Raw genomic sequence first — 7,381 nt, 5'->3', positions numbered from 1 at the left:
GAATTGAATGGTACAATGACCATCTCCATTCGTAAGTTGGCACTTACTTTGCCCTGACAGAGTTTGTGGACAGCCTCTAGCCTGCAAACTCTCTTTTGCCTTCACAAAATGAGTAGGTTGATCGTTTTATTACTGTTCCTATGGATCCTGAAGCAGTCTTCATAGTTGATGTGGGCTTAAGGTTTCTTCTGGACATTTGTTATTCAATTTAACAAAGAGTCCTTGACATACTATTAGCATACAATACAGCAGATGCTAATAGTCTCTATGGGTTTTGAAAGAAGCAATCAAATCTATTTCAGATCTGATAGATTGTGGGTTTCCTGCTTTAAATTTTTATTTTCCTTTCCCAAGGCTAGTAGATTGATCCTTTTATCACTGTTCCTATGGATACTGAAGCAGTCTTCTTTTCTGATGTGGGGTTAAGGCTTCCGCTGAACATATGTTATGAAATTTAAGATAGAGTCCCAAAAAATGTAGTGCTGTCAAGCAAAATGTATTCATGTATGTGTCAACTTGTGTGGGTGTGACTCTGACTGTACAAGCCAGCCAACAGTTTGATCTTATACAGCAATACACAGGAACAGTTATTGGCTGGCATGTTTCAACACATTCTTTGTGGTCTAGGGGTTAGAGCACTTACTCTCCCATCAGGGAGACCCAGGTTTGAATCCCTCATGGTACAATGGCCATCTCCAATCATAAGTTAGCACTTTGCCCTTATAAAGTTGATGTGGGCTTAAGGTTTCTGCTGGATATTTGTTGTTAAATTTAAGATATAGCCACAAGCTTTTAGTGGTCTTCTCCATTGACAAGTAGGCACTTACTTTGCCTTGATAGAGTTTGTGGGCAGCTTCTAGCCTGCAAACTCTTTTTTGCCATCACAAAATGAGTAGGTTGATCATGTTTTACTGTTCCTATGGATCCTGAAGCAGTCTTCATAGTTGATGTGGGCTTAAGGTTTCTGCTGGACATTTGGTAGTAAATTTAAGAAAGAGTACTGAACATTCTATTAGCATACAATACAGCAGATGCCAACAGTCTCTTTGGGTTTTGAAAAAAGCAATCAAATTTTCTATAGAACTGATAGTTTGTTGGTTTCTTGCTTGGAATTTTTCTTTTCCCTCCTCAAGGCGAGGAGATTGATCCTTTAATCACTGTTCCTATGGATACTGTTGGACTTTAAGGCGTCCATCTGCATGTTCATAATTGGAGGAAAGACACAAATATCTAAATTGAATATTTATTGATCAGATATGAAAAAGTTTACAGCGCCGGGTTGTCTCAAGTCTTAACAGCAAGATTCGACCAACAACAACCAGCTCAGGACAAAAACATGGGTATTTATCGTCGTTCTTTCTTCAACATTCTCCTCCCCCAGATGGCTGTTTTCCTTATCAGATTCCATCACCACATACCTGTGGGGGGTTGCATAGCAAACAGACAGAAAGACATACACAGACCATTCTGTTCCCTGGGGCATTATGTCCTTATTTGGACATCTTTGTAACTTTGTAAAACATAATTATTCAACAACACAACAATACTCCATTGTTCATAAATTGGTTAAATGCATTCATTAGTTAAACACACTAATTTTCACTTTCTCTAAATGTAACACAGTTATAAAGCAAGCAACTTGTTTATTGAAACCATCTGTTCTGGGTGTTTTCCCTCCAGGGCTTTTTACAGCCCCCCGGCTCCCACACACACACACACACACACACACACACACACACACACACACACACACACACACACACACACACATCAGCCACTTTGTGCCGTAATTTTATAAATCCAAACACCTCTACATGTAACAATCTGGAAATGAATGATTGCCAGTGAACTAATATCAAAAGCATGCACTTCTTTGTCTGTGTGTTTTCTCATTAAAGCTTTGCTCTTATCTCGGCCATCACCAGCTGGAAATTCCTTCACTCAAGCTACCTCCCCCCAATAACCCTCCACACACAGACAGCTCTCTTGTACTCAGCACAGAAATCATTGTTTTAAAAATACACATGAATTAAGATTATAAACAGCACGACTAATAAAATAAAATCAAATCCCACAATTCCCTCTCTTGACCTCTGAAAGAGGTCACACATTTTCTTATTCCTCCTCATCCAGGTTCTGTAAGCCTAATAGGGGCATGCTACATGGGGGTGGATTGTTCTCTTTTTTCTCTATTGCAGATACTATTAATCTGTTGCACAGGGATCTAAGACAGGGAATGCAACAACATCCACAGGTCACCAGGATGGCCACGAATACACCAATGGACACTACTATGGAGGTTACTATTGCCCTCCACAATCTATCATACTGCAAAGGTGTATGACGTCGTTAAATTTTTTGTGTAATTCAATTCAATTCCCCCATATCCCTGTACACACTAATCTTGTGATGTAGTTTTGGACCTTTTGTCAATTTTCAGATTACCTCCATTGTTTATGCTAAATATTATGGTGATTATAATTGCAGTTATAACCCCTAGGGCCCACAGAACCTTCTAATTGCCATATAGCTTCATCTCTGTGGAAAAAATACACTTATGCCTATTGGCTTAATTCAAAAAACACTCTTAAATTGAAACTTAATAACAGGTAAGAGTATAGTAAAAGAAGTAAAACGATGGGGGAAAAAATAAACGTATATGACGTTTACAATGAATAAACTGTAATTGTGATGTTCAGGTCCCTGAACACTTCTGTCAGGATCTCCACCACCTTAAGGAAATCCAATTTATCTAACCCACCCCCATCCGGGGAGTGGATACACTTGTTATGTTTTCTTTCTCACACCAATCTCTCATACATCTGAGGCTGTGGGTAAAATTCTCATATGTTGGTAAATCAGTACAGTTTTGTTTGGTTATTAAATGAAAAATCAGTCTGTCGTTGTCCTCATGAGTAACTGCACATTCACCTGTGTGTTACAACCTTTTGTGTACCGTACTTGGTCTTGAATTGTACGGCTATACCTGCTCCGTAGGCACAATCTGTGCAGTGTGCTAAAGGTTCTGTTGCTGGGCTAGGAAAAAAATGTCACCTTTTTTATGCACAATTTTACAGAGTGTTTGTTGACTTTGTTGTTGGTGTTGTGTGAGTGTTACCACTGATATGTTACCACTGATGTTTCTCTCTGTATTCCAGCTGATTCACTTTCACTTTCACTTTCAACACTCTCCCTCTCTTGGACCTGAGTCCTCAGGTCCACACCGATTTCTGTGAGAGACCTGCTGGGAGAATCACATGTAACACAAGAAGATATGGAACCAGGTGTCGCCTTTGACCTGTAGCTGGACACAATGTTAGGTTTTTGCTTTTACTCTCGGTGGCCTGGACCGTCTCGGTTCGGCCCAGCACCGTCTGAACACCTTCACTTTGATTCAATCATCATTTGTAACAGCTTGGTCTTTGTCCCGGTGTCGTGTAGCCTGTCAGGAAAAATGTTTAATCATAGCAGTTAGTTTGTAAAAATAAACATTATGAGTTAGTGGCAGGATTGGATCCTACACCAAGGCGTTCCGTGGGCCTGGAAACTGTCGACCTGTAAGCAATTCAAACGATGTGAAACCAGAAATCCTGTTAACAGAAGAGCGAATAGACATTAATGCAATTGGCAATGCGTCAAGCAATGTTATTTTTGTCTGTGCACAGATTTTGTCAAGTCAAGTTTTAATGTCAAAGTCAGGTTCATTATTTCAGCTTTGCTCTGGCATTGGGGTGATAAGCAGCCCCGAAACTATATGTCAATTCCAGTGCATGTTTGTCAATTTTGTCAGATCTAACTTTGTCTTGGGAAACCATGGTTGGGGATATAAGTGGTTTATTAGGCAGTTGACAACAACCACTTCATTAGGTACCTTCACAGCCTTTATTATTTTTCAGGCTTCGCTAGCATTTATTATAGGCCGGCCTTTCCTGGTTTCTAACCCACCTATCTGCCATATGGCAGTTCCATATATACTGCACCAATCACATATGCAGAGTCACTATAAATAATCACCCTCTCTTCACCAGTGTAGTGCAAGGCTTTGATAACAGCTATCATTTCAGCTATCTGTGCTGACTGCTTACCCTCCAATTTACCACTCAGTCTTGTTACAAAATCATTTTCAACCTGTTCAACAACTGCAAAACCTGCCTTCAATGTGCCATCTACTGCTCTGAAACAACAACCATCTGTAAACAGTGTGATTACCGGTGGGGGAGTTGTCAGTGGTACCGGAACAAACCATCTCTCAATTTGTTTGCTTTTTTCAGTCAATGGTATGCAGTCATATGGCTCACCCTCAGTGATTAGATCATCCATATTTACACCCTCATGGACATAATTTCAGGTTTGGTTGGCCAGGATTTTTTTGGTAAACTTTATCTAGAACACCGTTTTATATATTGGTGCATACCTTGTTATCTATTGTTTGTTGTTTATAAGGCCCAAAAAATAAAATAAAAATAAATAAATAACATAAGTCTCTGGTCCTGGGTCAGACATAAGGCTCTATCTCTCCATAGTTTAATTAGCCATTCATTTGTGCCCCGTCCGTCCGGGGGCACATTACAACATTGACAGGTCATTGTAATTTATAGGTCCCTTTCTATTATTAACAAGTGTGTTGGAGGAATACAGAAATGTGTGCAAACTAGACTGGTTTGCTACCTTATAGGGTAGTGATTTGTTGATAGTCACTTTTCAATTTTACCAGAAACCCATTATACCCACCGTTGTTGAAACTTTTTTTTTTTTTTTTTACGGTGGACTATTTAGGCCCATTATCCACTAGGGCTCTTAATGGTCCATGAGAGGTCCAGCCATTCCTTTCATGGTGGGTTCCTGTGTGCCCCCTTATTCATCCGCATCACTCCCTTTGGCCCCATGTTGGGTGCATAGGCGCCATTAAATCTGGTTGTGATGGGTTGTGCAATCTCGGTGGCCCCCTGCCATAGCCACCTGCTCCACGCCCGGCACCACCTCCTCGGGGACCCCATCCCCCCGCAGGTGGTCCGTTAAGTGGGCTCGCACCAGAATTTTGGGACTGTGACCATGTTATGGGACAATCTCGTCCCCAATGACCCTCCTGTCCACACACATAACATGTATTCCTGCCAAAACCTCCAAAACCTCCCCGTTTTGGTCTACTACTCCTTCTTGGCCTTCCCCTTCTCTGTTCGTTATATCCCTCCCACGGGTTTCCTGTATAGGGTGGGCCTTTATATGAATCTATGGGCTGATTGGGATATTGTACGTTGTCCGGGACACTAGTTGTCATAGCTACTGGTGTTGGTTGGGCCTGCTTGGGCATTTGTTTCTTTTTTTGTGTTGGCCTGTTTAGTCTGTTCTAGCTGCAGTTTCAAAAGCTTATTCTTAATCTTATCTACCTCTACTAGTTCTGTTTGTGCGATTTGTTTATGGCCCTGTCTGTGTAATACACAAGATCTCTTTCCCATGTTGCTATCATTTGTATTTCTCTGTAATCTTAATAGAGTTGTGATTATCTCTCCCTGTGTCATAATTGTTTGTTGTAATCTTTCCATTTTTATTTTCATGGCCTTTATTTCATCAAATTCAACATCTAGTTCACCACTGTTTACTGTTAACACCGGCTGTTGCTTTGAGATCGAAACAGACTTTTCCTCATAAGGAGGAGGTGTGTGCAGTGAGGGGTATAGTGACTTCACTTGAGGAGGAGCCATGGGTGGGGCTGAGGGTACTGGCTCAGTGTTTCCTTGTTTCTACTTCCTTTTGCTTGCTCACAGCACAACTGTCAACTTCCCCTTTTTCTTTGATATAATAGCCTGCATGGCAGCAGCAACCAGAGCTAATCTCGTCCAAATTCTCAAATCTGTTTCTAAGTCTTTTACAGTTGGTCCCTTTCCAAACTACTTGCCCTTTTGCCATTGCACATACACTGTTAGGCAACCATACTCATCACATTTTTTTTTTATTTAGCCATTTTCACACAATTTACAAACATTCAAAATTTCAAAAAAAAGCACAAAACGTCACTCTTATCTAACAAAAGGATATATACACCAGTAGTTTTCAGGAGTTTCACCCACGCGACTACTGACCCGAGTATTAGCAAAACTTAAAACAATTAAAAAATATCCGGACACACCAATTCACTATTTACGGAACTTTCATCTGAGGGACTTTAACACACTTTGGTACTTTATAATGTCTAATACATTAATGGACTCCAACCACAATTTACCTTTATGGGGATTTCACCCAAGGGACCATTCAACCCTATTGGTACTTTATAATGTCTAATACATTAATGGACTCCAACCACAATTTACCTTTATGGGGATTTCACCCAAGGGACCATTCAACCCTATTGGTACTTTATAATGTCTAATACATTAATGGACTCCAACCACAATTTACCTTTATGGGGATTTCACCCAAGGGACCATTCAACCCATCTCTCTCTTTCTATTAACCTTATTTTTTTTTTAAAGTTTTTCAATCTGATCTTTTATTCAATTATTTATTACTTTCAGTTTGGATCTCCTTATCAACACAATTAATTTGGTATATGTCCAATAGCAGAATTTGATAAAACAGGCTTCTGCTTACCTTTGTTTTAGAAGACCGGTCTTTTGTGTTGAAATGGAGCCCTCCCTTACTCAATCTTAAGCAATTCGAAACTTCTCTTAATCTTTTCCCTCCAACAACGTCGGGGATCACCAATTGTTGGACTTTAAGGCGTCCATCTGCATGTTCATAATTGGAGGAAAGACACAAATATCTAAATTGAATATTTATTGATCAGATATGAAAAAGTTTACAGCGCCGGGTTGTCTCAAGTCTTAACAGCAAGATTCGACCAACAACAACCAGCTCAGGACAAAAACATGGGTATTTATCGTCGTTCTTTCTTCAACATTCTCCTCCCCCAGATGGCTGTTTTCCTTATCAGATTCCATCACCACATACCTGTGGGGGGTTGCATAGCAAACAGACAGAATGGGCTCTATCTTACACCCGGCGCAATGCAGCGCAATGCGCGACGCAAGTGTCTTTCGCTAGTTTCCACCCTAATTTTCACGTTTAGCGCCGCGTTGTTTAAATAGCAAATGCATTTGCGCTCCCTTTGCGCCCATGGGCGTTCTGGTCTGAAAAACGAGGTGTGTTCAGGCGCATTGTTGGCGCGTTGCTATTTTGAGGCAACTAAAATAGACTACGCCATTGACCAACAAAAACCTGGTCTAAAGTCTAAAGTCAATGGCGCAATATGTTTTATGTTATTTAAAGAGCGCATTAGTAATATGCGCCTATAAACGGGAGGACAACGCGGGTTTGCTTATCACAAAGTATATGCGCAGCAGCACAAAAATGCTTTTAAATATGGAAGATTAAAGGATTG

This window comes from Misgurnus anguillicaudatus, chromosome 5 (assembly GCF_027580225.2).
Source record: "Misgurnus anguillicaudatus chromosome 5, ASM2758022v2, whole genome shotgun sequence".
Lineage (NCBI taxonomy): Eukaryota > Metazoa > Chordata > Actinopteri > Cypriniformes > Cobitidae > Misgurnus > Misgurnus anguillicaudatus.
The sequence above is the reverse complement of the archived record's forward strand: the minus strand, read 5'-3'. Positions refer to the sequence as shown.